Source organism: Rhamphochromis longiceps, linkage group LG13 (genome assembly GCF_057381845.1).
Source record: "Rhamphochromis longiceps isolate RC_006_pf linkage group LG13, R_longiceps_female_GT1.1, whole genome shotgun sequence".
Classification (NCBI taxonomy): domain Eukaryota; kingdom Metazoa; phylum Chordata; class Actinopteri; order Cichliformes; family Cichlidae; genus Rhamphochromis; species Rhamphochromis longiceps.
The window spans coordinates 28,441,067-28,457,833 of record NC_140569.1 but is presented as its reverse complement, the minus strand read 5'-3'; positions in this window follow the sequence as shown (position 1 = coordinate 28,457,833).

Sequence of the window (16,767 nt, the reverse complement as noted above, 5' to 3'; positions counted from 1 at the left end):
ACGTGTGCCCTCTTAAGTGGGACCAGCGCTTGCTTGCACACTGTGTGACCTCTGGTCGAGTGTTGGATTTCTGCTGCTATTACAGTGCATATTGTAGTCTGGTCTGCAGGCTATTCTTAGCAGCACCATAAGTGAAAAACATGAGGAGGAAAGCTAGAGGGCTTTTAAAGGCTGCGGATCAGATATGTGCTTTTTAACAAATCATCATCTGATGCACAGGAATCTGAGACAGGAATACTTTTACTGTCAAGGTCCATTTCCATTAGTTTTTAACTGAAGTGAACGCCAAAAATCAAAGGTAGACACACTGATAAATCAAAGCATTATGAATAATATACTGCTGCTCCTTCTAACTGAGACACCTACAGCTCTGTAGGTTCCCTGTCTTGATCCACAGCAGATTATTTATGATATAAAAGTTCCACTTTGCTGGGCCAGTTTGTCTTGATTGATAGAAACCACTGGTCACTGGGAGCACCTCTCAGGCCTTACAGATACAGGAAAGCTCCTACATCTAACAAATTAACCAAAAGATCGGAGTGCTACGCTAGCCAGTTTTACAGCCTTTCCACTACTAGAAGCCAACCTCACAAACTATCGATATCATTCATATAAAACACAAGAAACAGAAAACACTGGCTGTAGAAATGGACAGTGTGAGCAGATTTGGCAATTCCACAAATAAAGAAAGAACACAGCAAAGTTATAATAATAATAAAAAAAGGAAACACCCACCAAAGGCATTTATTTGACACACAGCGTCCCAGCTGACTGCGAATCATACCACTAATCTTTTGTACTACAGTTTTCACTCTGCCAGAGGAGAATCGTATAAAACTGAATGAGCTGGATGGCTTCCGGCATTTTGGACTCTAACTTTGACCACCCAATATGAGGTAAAGAAATTCTGACTAGCTCTGCTGCTGATGACTGTGACTATAAAAAGACCACCAAAGTTTAACTAGACATGACAGCTAGTCTGGAGTTAATTTTAGAGGACAAAAGTATTGCTGTTAAACAGTAACTACAGGTATGATGTGTCTTAAATATTCTGTTCTATCCATGATACTCTATAGCGCCTGTATGCTTGAATTTTTTGTGATAGCAAGATAAGCAACTAAATTCTTCTAACAAATATTTTCAGAAGCTCTTTGTATAGAAGGGAGGCTTTGAATTGCCTGTTAAAATATCAGTCAGACGGAGAGCAACATTAGAAATGCTTTTATGACAACCTGAAGAACTCAAGTCTAATATTTAGCTGCGCTTGACTCTTTATTTGCTTAAATCTCCACCATGTTCACCAGAAATTAGCTTCCCGTTTGCTTGGTGATAGGACGTGAAGCGGAAAAATTGTGTAGAGCTAATGCTAAATGAGCAATGAAGAGGAGCTGGAGCTAAGGTGTTCACCTCTGGGCCGAAAAAATAAAGCTAAGTGCCACAATCTGCATTTCCTCCAGTGACTGATTTTAGACTGGCTTCAAAAGTGAGTTACTATAGAGTTCAGTGTCTGCATCCCACTTCACTGTTGGAAAAAACAAACATATCCACCGTCTCTATGGTAACATTCTGATAACTTCACCCTCACATCCGGCTACAAAAAAGATAGCTGCTGCCATATTCGGGGTTAAAGTGAGATTTAGCAGGTGAAACAAGTCACAGCATTGGGGAAAGATACAGCCTGTGAATATAGTGCAGAATAGTGACATCTGAGTTTGGCATTAAAAAGTTAAAACTGAAATTGAAAAAGGAAACATTGGCAATGAAAACTTTTGTTGTTTTTTTGATTAAAAAAAAAACATTTAAGGAAGGTGCGCTAGAAGAATGATGCCTAGCTTAACTGAACAACTTTGGAAAGGATGTTTTGACTTCTAGTGAAACTCCTAAACCACACCCAAGGGGTTTCCTTTACCCTTTCATTTCCTCTAACCCTTGAAAGTGGACTGATTTAAAGAAGGTCACTTACAACTAGCTTTGTATTTGTACACATTTGACGGAGAGCTGCCAGAGCAGGAGGAAATATTAGTGAAGTCACATTAGCTAGCTAAATTCCTGTGATGCTCTTAGCACCTAAAAGTTAGAGGCCAGCTATACTGCTTCTCCACAGGGCTTCACAAAGGTGCTCATATAATTTTTTGTTGTTTTGTGGATTTAAAAAAACATTAAAAGAAGCTGCACTAGAATAATGATGCTATTAGCTTCTAGCTTAACTGAACAATTTTGTAAAGGATGTTTTACTTCTGGTGAAACTCCTAAACCAAAACTTGCCAACCTTGAGACCTTGAGAAACAGCAGGGGTGTCCAAATTCAGAGGCTGTGTCCACCTGAGGACCTGGCCTTCGCAGTCTAAGTGGGCCGGGTCCTTCAAAAGCTGGATAGACCAGAAATGAGCGACTGTGAAATTGGACGGTCTACCCTTCAGAATTACGTCACGAGCTCTCTCGGTGGAGTGAAACTCAGCCGTCTGCTCCTTGCTATCTAAAATATAACCGGATGCTGGCATAAATTCTCAACCATCTCACACTTCTGTTTAATCAGTTTTCTGTTTGACGTTTATTCAGCTGTGTAAAAATCAGGGAGGAACCCTCCCGAGGGATTAATAAAGTTTTATTTAATGTAATCTAATCTAATAACTCTAATATCAGCCACACTGAAAAAAGCCACACAATAACATGTTTAAGTCATTTAAGTGACTTATATATCATGTTTAACCTGACTGGTGAAAGATTGCGGGGGTTTGAAAACGATGTGCCGGGAGTTCGCTGTTCTCCCCGGCTCAGATATTTGAAGTTTACACAGCTACATTCTCGCCTGAAAATATGTTAAAAGTTTATTTTGCAACCCAGAACGAGTAATAAGAGCAATATTAAAACTAAGTAGTAGTAGCCATTGTTGGAAACTGGAATTGGCTGGGCCAATCTGGGATACGGTTTTTCAATTTTGTTGTCCGGGTGGAAAATTGGGAGAAATTCGGGAGAATGGTGACTCCGGGAGATTTTCGGCAGGGGCACTGAAATTTGGGATTCTCTCGGAAAAATCGGGAGGGTTGGCATGCATGCACCCTTTCATTTCCTTTAACCCTTGAAGGGAGCTAATTTAAAGAAGTTCATTTTAACTAGCTTTTTATTTGTATACACATTTGACAGAAGGCTGCCAGAGCAGGAGGGAATATTAGCAAAGTTGTGTTAGCAAGCTAGCTTTCCTGCGATACTCATAACACCTAGAAGTTAGAGACCAGCCATACTGCTTCTGCACAAGGCTTCACAAAGGTGCTCATACAAAAGTTTTGTGGGTTTAGACATAAGTGGATTAAAAATGAGTAATCTTGGTTGATTTCTTGGCCCTAGATAGCATAAAACTCATGTAAAATTTCAATTGATTTCACTTGATGTAGCCTAAAATTAACCATGAACACCACAATCTGCCCTGTCCCAGTCAAACATGTGTAGTACTGTAAGCTTTACTATACTACTACAAACTAACCAGTTTGGCCAGTACTAAAATGTACTAAATTGCTTACTGCACTTTCATGCAACCTTTGAATGACAATGACAAAAGTAAGTTTCACAATACAAAAAAATGTAAGCACATCAACACACTTAAAATGTTCATTGTATCAAAATGTACTTGCTGAGCAAGTACATTGCACTTTTCAGTAGCGTTAGCTAAATGCTAAAGCACCAGGACCAAAACTTTAATGACATCAGCAACGTGAATGCAGGGATGAGAAGAACAAAGGATGTGTTGAGGGTGTAAGCAGGACTGTGGGATGCCAGTATTTTGTTATTACTGAGCACGTATCTCCATGCCGTCAGTTGGGAGGACCGCCAGGCTGCAGCACACGAAAACTTGAGTCACTCAGTGGTGTTGCCTAATCCACCAATGCGATTTAATTGCTCATTAACTGAAGGTGTTAGATTGTTCCAGCCAACTTTAACCCTGGCCATAATGCTAAAACTTAGCATTCACTTTGCAAAACACTGGATGACTTAATGGTACTTACATTAGGTCATACATCTTTTATGTACAATTTATTGTTTCATATTAATTTTCTGTACGTTAATAGCTACAAATTATCTTTAACATCACTGTAGTCATTTGACCCTTTGCTAATACAAAACTATAATAATCAATCATAATATATTGAAATGCAGTCCATTAATATACTGTATCTTCAGCCTCTCTTTCCTCTCACAGCCTTTTCTCCAGCAGTCACTAAATGAGTATAACTCTCTGTTTGTGGAGCTTTCTCGTGGTGCCAGCAGCAGCAGCCACACCCAAACAGCTGGAAAGAGGACAGAAGCACACAGCTGGGAGGGAGAGAATATGAGAGGTGGGTGTGCACCCAACTTTACACTGTCAACACCACCAGACAGGCAGAGGGGCTTAGAAAACACACAGCGCAGGTTCAGTGGCTTAACTGCACTCCTAATTCCGACCGAGTCGCAGTTTTAACTGCAAATTTGGGGGCACATTACGAGTAATTCAGAATAGAATAAAAAGCCTCAGTGTGTGTGTCTGTGTGTGTTTGTGTGTGCATGAACTGGAACAATGTGGTCATTTATGGGGTGAATACCGCAGTCTTTAACAAGGGCCCTTAACATATTAACCATGTGACTGTTAACATGTAACCATGTGATAAAACTTTGCTTGCCAGGCTAAAATGAAGCTCCCAACCATAAATGACACATGATTGTGGCAAATGTCATTATGTTCCTGCAAAAGTGTTTCATAAAATCACATCAGGTCTGCGTGTAATTTGCAATGTAACGCTATCGGGAATTAAGTATGTGCGAACGAGCGAGAGCAGCCCTGACTTTTGCCCTTCAGAGTACGAGCTGGGCAACCTTTGCCCTATTGAGGCTGTGATGTCACCCTGAGCACAGAACAGGCCGTGCTGGAAAAGAAGGCCTGAAAAAAGAAGCGAGAAACACGGTCCAGAAGAATAATTATATGAGAGAGGGAGTGAATCAGGAAATAGCTTTTGGTTTGGGAAACTCAAGAGTTTGAGGGAGCGCTGCCATGTGCTAAATGAAAACAGGATTTGAAAAAAAGAGAGGAGCGCGAGAGAAGGCAAAAGGAGCCAAAATGTTTTTTTGTTTTTTCACCAAAGAGTGGCAGGGTAGCCAGTGGTCAGCAAAGAAAATATCCCTCCCTCATCCCTCGTGCTCCAGCATTTCTCTTCCATCAAACTCTGCTGCCGCCCTCCTTCTCCTCTTGTTTGCCTCCTCATTCTTTCGTAGCTGGCAGCCACTCGGCTCTTTCCTCACACATTTTAATGGGTATCTTCCCAATCACGTTTTTATTGCAGGAAATTTCAGCCACACCACATTGCGTGAGCCGAAGGAGTGCTCCATTCTTAGCTCGGCACCGCCGAGTGCCAGGGTGTGCTGAGCGTGCCAGTGTGTATGCACGCATGTGTGTGAGTGGGGGGAAGCGAACTGCAGTGATGTTAGTGTCAGTTTGATGCCAACATTACAGGCCTCCATGCCCCCCTCCTTTTTGTCTTGGCAACAAGTGTAAATTCAGGGAAAGGGGCGGAGGAAGCCATTGCAAAAAAACACCCCCCCTCAAAAAAAGCAAAATGTCATTTCTGACTCAGTCGCTGTGGCATAACTTCACAGGAATTTTACTCAGAAAGCCCCTCGCCCCACCCAGAGCCACCGCCATCACCAAAACCCAACCTTTGTCTCCGTTTGTGAAAGCTTCAACTCCTCACCTCTCCCTCTCCTCACTTTTCTTCCCCCCCTGGCAACCACCTGGGTTTTTTCTCTCTGAAAAGAAAGCCGTGGTTTTGGGCCTACAGTTTAATTGAAATAATATTTGCTGTACTCCGCTGCCTCTCTAGCTCTAGTCTCCCTTAACAACGGGCATTATATTTTTAGCCTCTGAACAAAGTTCTGTCATTTCCTGTTGCAGGGCTCGCTTTGCTTTTGACCACAAGCAGACTCAAACAGACTGCTCTTCTTCCACTGTCACACTGTTCCTCGTACGCCCAGGCAAGGCTCTTCCCCAGTGAAGCATCTGTGTTTTCAATCAGCTTTTGAGACACTACATTTCATTCTAAAATCTTCCAGCCAACATAAGGAAAACAAGGGTTGCAAAACAAGTTCCCAACTTTTGTGTTTTCAGGACTTCTAACATCCAAAATCTGTTTCTGGTGTTAGAAGTAGTAACTTAACCTAAACCACAGAAATCTGTCTCAAGGTTTTGTATAGAGACAGATCATACAGGAGGCTATTACGGACCATATGGCACAAAGACCTCACATGCAGTGCAAAGACGTCTCACAAGACAAAGTTTGGACAGCAGTCTATGCGCTATCACTCTACAAATATACATTCAGCAAGAAGGCAGTGTGGCAGATGTTGAGGGGAAATGTAGGAGAAGTGCAGATCATCAGCGACTCAGTAGAATGCAGTGACACTGGCAAGTGTTGGTGTAGTAATATAAGTGGCTACATATGTGCATGCATAGATTCCATATTTATCTGTCACGTATATGTTATGTGGGGATTTTCAGCTTCTTCCAGCTTGACAGAGGTTTGCAGTCTCTTAACGCAGGAGAGAGCATTACAGAAACAACGGAACCTGAATCTGAACATTTTCCTCACACTCAAAATTCGATACCAGCCAGCTGCTGTTGTGAATTGGCACTATATTACCGTATTTTTCGCACTATAAGGCGCACTTAAAATCCTTTGATTTACTCAAAAATCGACAGTGCCCCTTATAATTCGCCTTATGTATGAATTCTGGTTGTGCTTACTGACCTTGAACCGATTTTATGTGGTACACGGCGCTAAAAAATCTGTCAAAAAATGTTTTAGTATGACTTTGGCGAAGCTGCGAAGCTGCACCGCTTGATGGATTGTCAGAGCATTACGGCTGCCGTAGTCAGGAGCTTCGCTTAGTCCAAACTCTGCTTCAGGTCCCAAAGTCAAACGAACATCGCGGCATCACTGAGAGTTAAAAACTGTCTAAATGCTTTCATCTTTAATAAAATGATGAGCGTTGCTGCTTAACCAGGTGTAACAATTAAGTTTAACATCTAGGAATCCACGGGGCAGCACGGTGGTACGGTGGTTAGCGCTGTTGCCGCACAGCAAGAAGGTCCTGAGTTCAGGCCAGGGTCTTTCTGTGTGGAGTTTGCATGTTCCCCCTTTGTTCACGTGGGTTCTCCGGCTTCCTCGCACAGTCCAAAGACATGCGGTTAGTGGGGATAGGTTAATTGATTAATCTAAATTGGCCATAAGTGTGAATGTGAGTGCAAATGGTTGTCTGTGTCTCTGTGTTAGCCCTGCGACAGACTGGTGACCTGTCCAGGGTGTACCCTGCCTCTCGCCCTATGACAGCTAGGATAGGCTCCAGAACCCCTCGTGACCCTGGAAAGGATAAGCGGATGGATGGATGGATGTGTCCAGGAATCCATGAAAACAGAATGTATTACATTTTACGGCGTTAGAAGTTAGCAGGAAGTTAGATCGCTAGTTTCCATCTAAACATAACATGCCATGTTCTGACTGAGAGATCTCTGAAAAATGAAAACGTACAGCTCTGCTATCACTTCCAACATAAATGAAGACAGAAAACTAAACAGCAGTGACGTTTGTAGGGTTACTGAAGTTGGGCTAGCTGGTATATAATGATGTGCTACGTGATCGCTAGCAACACAGCTATGTTAGCATAACAAACAGTGAAGCTGGAGGATGAACGCTAACTTTTTTTCCACTCAATAAAAGTTAACGTGAGGGATTCTGGTGGTTAGAGACAAATGCAATCGCATGGCAGGATGTAAACGGACCAAACTTCAGTCGGGAGAACAACTGAGATAATCCATCCACAACACGAGGTTAGTCATTAATATACTGCAACAACATGGGAATAGAGCATCTGCGAGATAATTCTACATTAATGGATCAATGTTACGGAAGAGGAGGAAGCAAGAAGAATGAGTTGAGTAAAGTTTGACTTATCTGTTTTCTTTCGCTTAATGCTCCTCATAATCCAGTGCGCCTTATGGTCCAAAAAATATAGTATTGAAGTGCATTGAAATGAATTGAATTGAATTGTGTCTTTCTGTGTGGAGTTTGCATGGTTTCTCTCTGGGTACTTCGGCTTCCCCCCACAGTCCAAAGACATGCAGTTAGTGGGGTTAGGTTAACTGGTGATTTTAACTGCCCATTGGTGTGAATGTAAATGTGAATGGTGTTCTGTCTCTCTGTGTTAGCCCTGGCAATCTGTGGCCAGATGTACCATGCCAGTCGCCCTATGGTAGCTGGGATAGGCTCCAGCCTCCCTACAACCCTGATAAGGATAAGTGGAAGAGTTGGATAGATGAATTGAATTGTGTGTAGGGATATGTAGTGTGGGTACTGATGTAAGTGCACAAAGTCTACTTTAACAAATGATTCATGGTGTTGTTGTTGTACTTAAAGGAGACTTATTCTGGTAGTTTTTAACACTTTATTTCTCATTCTTGGATTTTACTAACTTCACATAATTTGCTGTTGACTGTAGTCCCCATTTACCTCATACGGGGCCCCGAAGCCCCAGATTTCATCCTTGGTCTTAAACAAGCTGTTGTAGCTCAGACTCAAGCAAAGTTTCTTTAAGCAAGCTTTCTTGTGTTTTATGAACAAAAAACTTAGGTAAAGGTAAGTGGCATTTCTGTGGTCACAGCCTGTGTGCCTGAGATGACCATATGACAGATATTCAGTCTGAGTGACATCGTCAGATCAAACAAAAGATAATCTGTCAGAATCAGAGAACAGCCTGAAGCCTGAGGGTTTGGCTAGTTGGGATTGCCAGCACACATGCTGGCCTCATTGTTCGAAACTTTGAGTTTAATATAACCATCTACCGCTGTAGCAGATATATTTACATAGCAGATAACAGGGGAAACATATTCCCTTTAAGTTCTTTTTATTTTAATGATATTATACTCCTCAGTCTTTGGTGTGATACTGGGACACCACGGCAGCATCAGCCAAATTAAATTAGCAGAGAGTTTATCCAAATGTCAAGAACACTACATTAAGGGCTAAACTGGTAACGTCTGACTGCAATGAATCAATGCCGAACCATAAAGCTGAAAAAATATGATGTAATTATATGTTATTACTCCATTGTTTGTTCCCTCACATAAGCACCAAGGAAATATGGCTTTAAAAAAGGACTTTTTTTGTTTTCCTACATTTTTTTCACTGTTAACAAATCATCTTAAAAGACCAAACTCAGTGGTGCTGTCTATATATTTGTGTTGTCTGTACTTTCCCAGTTTTTTGTTCCTCTAATGAGAAAAGTAGTGTAACTGTTGGGGACTATTTTATGGATTAATCCACATGAATCTCTGGAAGTAGGACAAAGTAACTCATATGGCGCTCACTCTAAATAAGCTTATACTGTGTGTTTGGATGATAATAATAAAGAAACATCGTCGATCAGTGCCAGGCTTCACTGAGGTGTAACAAAATAAAAGCTGTCATCTTTGAAACAGCTTTTATTTTGAAGCCCCTATCTTTAAAAATGTTGAGAGAGCCATAACTTGAATTTCATTAGTCTATACTTCAAGTATAGCCTCAACAGTTAAACCAGATAAAAGATTCAAAAGCTTCATATGAATGCGCCCAAATATTTTCTTTTCCTCCATAAATTCACTCATCGATTTCCATTGATGTCTCTGATCATGTGGAAGGCATTCGAACAATCCATCATAATTCCAAAAACTACTACTGTTTACAAAGTAAAGCTTGGGCGAACCAGCATAACATCTGGATTTCGCTTATAGCACCAAGTAAATGTTTGCACGCTGAGTCACACTATTTTAGAATAAGACAGGATTTGATGTGACCAGAAATCAAAGGTTAACCATAGAGCGATGCCCCACAGCAAGTTACCCAATGAGTGACAACGCCATCCGAGTTGCTCAATGAGCTGTGGTTGTTTTGGCAAGTTTGCATGCACGATGTGAAGCTGAGCCCTGCAGGGAAAAGATGCTCCAAGATTTTCTAGTGAAACAAAGATTACAAGAAATGTCAGTAAAAATCCCAGAGAAACATAAAAATAAAGGAGTTTCTAACTAAAGAAATTGCCTCAGCTTTGTAAGGAGGACTGGTCAGTCAGCATTTTCTTAAAAACACAAACAATTTAAATTACGTAGATAAAACTAAATGCTATTATCATCTATAGTGGATCCGTTTGAGCTGGTCCAAAACAATCCCTCGGCACGGCAGAAGCTCATATATTATGTTTATACTCCTGAAGCAGAGTTACATGTGTGACAGTTGCCAGATGAAACAGAACACACGTCAGCAGCATGTAAACAGCATATGTAGAAACCAGGCCAGATCTGCCAGTGAAAATATGTCAACACATTAACAAATCAAGTGAACCTTGCACAACCTGGGTGGGTTGCGGTCGTATAACTGGTGCCCAGCGGTGTGACAACAGCTGTGTGAGTCACTGGGAAACTGAGAGACTTCTCCAATAATCCTAGAAGAGACCCCGGGGCCCAGATGAAAAGGCTCTGGGCTCCTTGTCGTCACCCTTCGCTGATTCACTCTTCTGGGAAAGCCAACTCAAAAAGGAAACCGCACAGCAGCCCCGATTCTCACTCTCCTTCCTCGTTTTCCTCTCATTCTTTTCTCCTTGTTTGTTTCTTTTTTTGACGTTTTGTCTCGAGGACAGAGACAGCGATGCTTTTCATTGTTTAAGTCGTTCGTGCTTCGGCATTCATGTGTGATTACTACAAGCCCTCAAGAACCAAATACATGTACAAGTTGTGTAATTATGTCCCATCAATATTGTTACATTTGTAATGCATCAGATGACTGAGTGTGAAAGTGTGCAGACTGCATTAGTTTTTTAGAACAACATGATATACTGTCTTTGTAGTGCATTGAGAAGCAAATAATATCCATCCCATAGACTGATTAGGACTAAATATTGGCTATAGTACAGGCTATTTTCTATAATTTGCTACTGTTTATGGGAGCCAGCAGTTAGCCTGTTTTGACATAAAGTCCAGCTGTGTTCTGGAGCTGTGTTTGTATGAAATGCAACAACCTCTTGGATTAAAAAATGAAGCCAACAGAATCACTGCCTCTCAGGTTCTCAGTTGGTCCAGGTCTGCAGAACGTGAGGGCTGTTGAAGGAACCGCCTACATCCTCTGTACAGATGTTGCTTGGCACTGTTCTCAACTAGGACAACCCTCAAGGGCCGCTTCACCAGCAGGTCTGATAATCCTAACCCAGTACTTAACAGCAGTCAGGGTACTGCTGAATAGCACATGGATTACTGTGCAACCCTCACTACCAAAAAGCACAGCGTACTTACAGTGTAAGACGGGGAAATATTGTTTGTTTTTTCACTATAACACCAGGAAATCATGCAGCACTAAAATTTACTTACACACTACTTAAATACACTTACAGTATAATTATTCCTTCGTTTCCTGCAAAAACCTGACTTGTTACCTCCTTATTCTCATGCACATACATTTAAGTATTTGTTAATTAAATAGAAATACATTGTAATTTCATGCTTTAATTACATTTAAATTTATCCACCTATGGCACTTAAGGTCAAAAAGTATGAAATATGAAATACACATACTAATATATATTTAAAAAACAGATTTTTTTCATTAATAGAAGAGCACAATGGGTTCTTTGCCATCTTTGCCTTTAATTAGCTTGTTACATTGTATTCCTAGTAACACAGCCTCATCATCATCATCAGGGACCATCTTTGTCTACATCTCTTCATCTGTAAAGACCACAAGCAGCCAGTTTATTTTGTTTATACAGCGCTAAATCACATCAACAGTCGCCTCAATGCGCTTCATATTGTCAGGTAGACCCTACAATAATACAAAGAAAAGCCCAACAATCATATGACCCCCTATGAGCAAGCACTTTGACGACAGTGGGAAGGAAAAACTCCCTTTTAACAGGAAGAAACCTCCAACAGCACCAGGCTCAGGGAGGGGCGGGGCCATCTGCTGCGACTGGTTGGGGTGAGAGAAGGAAGACAGGATAAAGACATGCTGTGGAAGAGAGACGGCATCACATTTCTTCAGAGACGTCGAGCATAAAGTCTTTCTAGCAGGAGGTCACAGATAGCAGTCCCACTGCGAGACTGACAACAAGATGAAAAAAGTTGCAGATCTAACCTTAATAGGGAATTATGATCCTGTGTGTGTTTGACACTGAGCAGTAATAATTCCACAATTTCTTTATTTTGTTTTCTTTTTTTCAGGGTCCTGAAAATATAATTCTGTGCTACGTTGAATCCTTTTCATTTTTCTTTCATTCACTGGAGAACCCAATACCCAGTGAAGGGTAGTACCATATTTATACTTCAATTAATTACAGAGTAACCGGTATTCTCAATGCCAATGACCCAGGCAGTACTAAGCCATAAGAAAATACAGCTTCACCACATATCCCATAGCTCTACCACAAGACCTATCGGAACCATCGCTCGCCTGTCCTGCTGCCTCCATAATGGTGCACCAGCCACCGCAGAGGCCATGGCTCCAGCTCTAGGCCCCATAGCTCCTCCACCACACTGCCTCTGCCTGCGCGAGGAATGAAGGATTAAATATAATGCTTGCATGTCAAGACTGCAAAGCAAGAGAAGGAGTACGGAGGAAGGAATTTGTCAGAACTTCATAAACACATACGGATTCTGTCTCCCGATGCCAGTGCTCTGAGCGAGGAGAACTTTCTGGAGGCTCGTTGAGCCGAGGGGTGAGAGTAAGCAGGGCTGCTAAACGAGCCCAGGGTTTACGCAGAGGCCAGCCAAGCGGCAATAATACACTGCACCGGAGGAGAAGGACACAGGGGAGCAGGCGAGAAGAAAAGTGGTAGAAATAAAAGCAGAGAGCCAGAGAGAAAGGGAAAGAAGAGGCTGGATTGAGCAGGCTAAACTCCTGCTCTGTGAACAGGATAGTTTCAGAATTTATATATGTATATATCTGTGTATATATATGGCATGCACACATATACAAAGAGGAATGAGGAGAGGATCTGGGAGGCTTTAAGGGGGAATGAGAAAGAGAAAAGGAGGAGGGAAAGACAGAGGAATTAACAGGACATGCCCACTGAATTTTCCAGGGCCTCTGCCAGAGAACAAAAAAATAACTGTTCACATGTGGTCCAGCTTCTCCTGAACCGAGGGGTGGAGGCACTGATGAAGAAAAGGGGTGTTAAAGAATGTTAATCGTGGTTTGGTTTTAATCAGATTATGTTGAGCAAAATCCAGACCTTTGGCTTGAAGATAATGGACAGGTGGTCAACTTTCCAGGACTGAGGAGAGGTCAAAGGGTAAATCTGCCTCTACGCTGCTTGGAAGATTTTCTATTGAACATCTAGCAGTATCAGATGCAGTCAGAGTTATTGATTATCAGATTAAAGTGTGGAAAGGCAAAGCAGAGGCTGAAAAATGGGACTGGTTGAACTTCCTCTCTAAGCCCCTGCAGCCGCCTCGACTCTTCTGCTCCAGATGATTGTGCGATTGGCCCTGTTGCTCTTGGCTCGGCTTGTGGAAGAGGAGCAGCCTACAGGCCCAGCCCTCCTCAGCCCCGTCAGCCACTGGGAGGTGAGCTCCACAGTGGGTGTAAAATACTGTCGGGTGGATATATTTCTGCTATGAAATATGGATGTGAGCCTCGTGTGTGCGCGTGTCCATCTGTGCGTGTGCATTTGCACAAGGTTAACTGGAGGTCAACGCTCACTTTGCCGCCAGAGACTTGGCGGCAGTCCAGAGCTGGGAAAGCAGCAGCAGTGTCTCTTACTCACTCCCCATTCTATGTCTTGCTCTCTGTGCTCCTCTTCTTCGTCACCCTCTTCTTTTAGCCAGTGCTATTGCAGTTTGCGTGCAGATAGCATGCAGGGAGCCATGTGGCCTGTATCTGTGTTGAGCTCTGGACTTAGCACTGTATGTGTGAGGAGAAAAGTGGGCTCACTGAGCACGAGAAGCGGAGGAAATGAAAAGCCTAACTAGTTCACGAGTGAAACAGGAGTCAGTTGAGCCCGAGAGAATGTAAGAGGAGGAAAGTTTTTCCCCACGCATTGCAGATAATTTCAGAAAGTGGGGCTGTCAAGGAATTACTGGTACAGTAAAAGCTAGAAATACACATAACACTGACCTCATTAACAGATATATTACAATTTGAGCAGAGGCACGGCAGGCGTAAAAAGTTTTAATTCCATGTAATGGTCTATTTTGTCCTGCCTTGCTTCTGTCTCTTTTTTCAGACAAGCAAATGAAAACATCTGGAGTGAAAAAGCAACCAATGTCCAAATAAAGGGTCAAAAACCCAAGAAATTCTGTTATTACTACTGAATTAACACAAGCTTGATCATAACTACTGCTCAAGACCACTTTATTTATATGAATGTCTGTAAATGAAGTGTTTTAAAGTGTGGCCTTAAAAGAAATACATATACAGTCTATGGTGCAATGCTAAGTTAAATGACTGCTGGCTGTGGTTTCAGATATGAATATGGTAGCCATCAAGACCTGACAAAAAAGTAGGCGTATTAGCCAAATGTAAACTGTTGCTACACTAAAACATTTTCTACTTTTGACTCATGCACATTGTTCAAGTGTGTCCCACCAAAAACAAAAAGTACTATGTCAACCTTTCAACCCTTATTTTCAAATGAAAAAACTATTTTCAGCAGAGAACAGCAGCCCGTTCTGCAGAGATAAAGAAAAAAGAAAGAACTGTAAAAAAAAAAAAAAGGAAACCCTTTAAATCTTGATTGCAGTGTGGCGGTTCTCACCCTTGACGTGTCTCTTGATGTCGGTGCCAACAACAACTGCTTATTGCAGCTCAATGCACTGGCAGAGATAGAGCTGTGTGTGCAGCGGAGGCCGGCACACCGGGCTGATAAGGAGGCGGCGTCTCAGATGGAACTGACCGGGCTACACAGAGATGAAATCTTTAAGGTTTGGCTCGTTGATAAACTCACAAGACCTTCATCATCTGCACTTTCATGCCCATCGTCCCTCCCCTGTCAGTGACCCATATCTAAGTCCAGATTCCACAACTTATTGCTGCAGACTTATTGCCTGGTATCTATTTTTGGTCGTGCCAGAGGGCTGAAGAAGGGAGGATATGTTTTGACAGCATTGCAGCAAGTTTTATGAGTTTGTTACTCAGTTTGGTCGCTCGTCCTTTGAGTCAGCTGAGACTTGCTTGAGATGTACGGTAGTTTGCCCTCACCCCGTCTCTCCTCCTGGGTGAGTTTCAATTATTCATAAGCGTTGGGTAGCCAACTTGAAACTGATAACCCTCATGCTATTTATACTTCATTTCAAATGAACAAATACTTAACTGTGAAGTTCCAGGCAGCTTGGCCGTGTCTGTCTGCATAGCTTCTGCTGGGCACAGTGAGGAAGGTAGGCCGCGGGCACCGTGCAGAGGCTGTGCTCCAAAGGTGAGCCCAAAGCACAGAGCTACAAACTATATATAATTTATACCCTCCAAAAATACCCACAACTTAAATAATCATTGGCTCTTTTTGGGGTCCAGACTGAAGTCCCAGTCTTCTTGGTTGGTGTTGTATGAACGTGCTCACCTTAGCAAAACACCCTCTTCAAGGTGAAACAACATGCAGAATATGAGCGCATTCATCTGTAAAGACTTTTAAATGCTTGGAATTCACTTAAAATTACTTTACTCGAGTATCCATGTTGCTGACGTTGTTATTTTTGTTCAATTTGATATTTAAATCTCTAAAGACAAACTCGATCTACATGTTAATAATATCAAATGAACAAAATACTAAGAAGAAACTAGATATTGTATAAAATTCCACGTCATTAAGTCAAAAGTGAAACGTGGTAATGCTTGTCCTAAAAGGATTTTCGGTTAGGTTTTGGAAACAGCTTTAGATACAAGTTTGTGTTTTTCTATAAAGCATTTCTCATCTCTCAGGGACACACAAGCTGTTTTCTACGGAATCACATATCTCACATTTTGATTTATGTGCACAATTATCAACACTTAAGATGAGCTTTTTGCTTGTTCGTCATATTTTTTTCCTATGAGAGACTTTTAGCATCAATACCATGGTTTTATATTACAGCTTCAGTAGCAAAGCTAAACCAATTTAATGGCTTTGTCAAAGTTAAACACTAATGTGTTGGATGTTTTTTAATAATTCACTTCAGAAAACTTCAATAAAGTGCACTTTGTGAAAACTGGTGGCTGCTAAACACAAGTTATTTCTTATTTACATTTTGCTACCTGGCTCATCTACTTGCCGTTCTCTCTGAGACAGAATAATTTGTTAAATTGAATGAAAGTTGTATTTTTGAGTCACACACAAAACAGAGATTTTGATTGGTTCCTGTGTAACAGACTGACATACCATCCATACCAAGAGGCCAGAACATAAAATGTAACTGGGTGAGATGCGAGCTATGATTAACACGTCAGCCTATAAACTGCAGGGCATCCACACAGAGTCTGCCTCGAATAAGTGACTAATAAGGGAAAGTCTGAGGTCTCTGCATCCATGGATGGTGTCCTGTACGAGTGTACAAAGTAGGATTTGGCAGGTGGGACAACACTAAGGATTGGTAGTTTTGAGTGGGGGAAAATAAGACAAGCTAAACTGTAGTGAGCTGCAGTAAATCTACTTTTGGCTAATCCGGACATGTAAGATGGAATAATAAAGGGGGAAAAAAATACATACACATTATATCATGGGCCAGTGTGGATTACACTTAACAGTTTTATTTGGAATATTA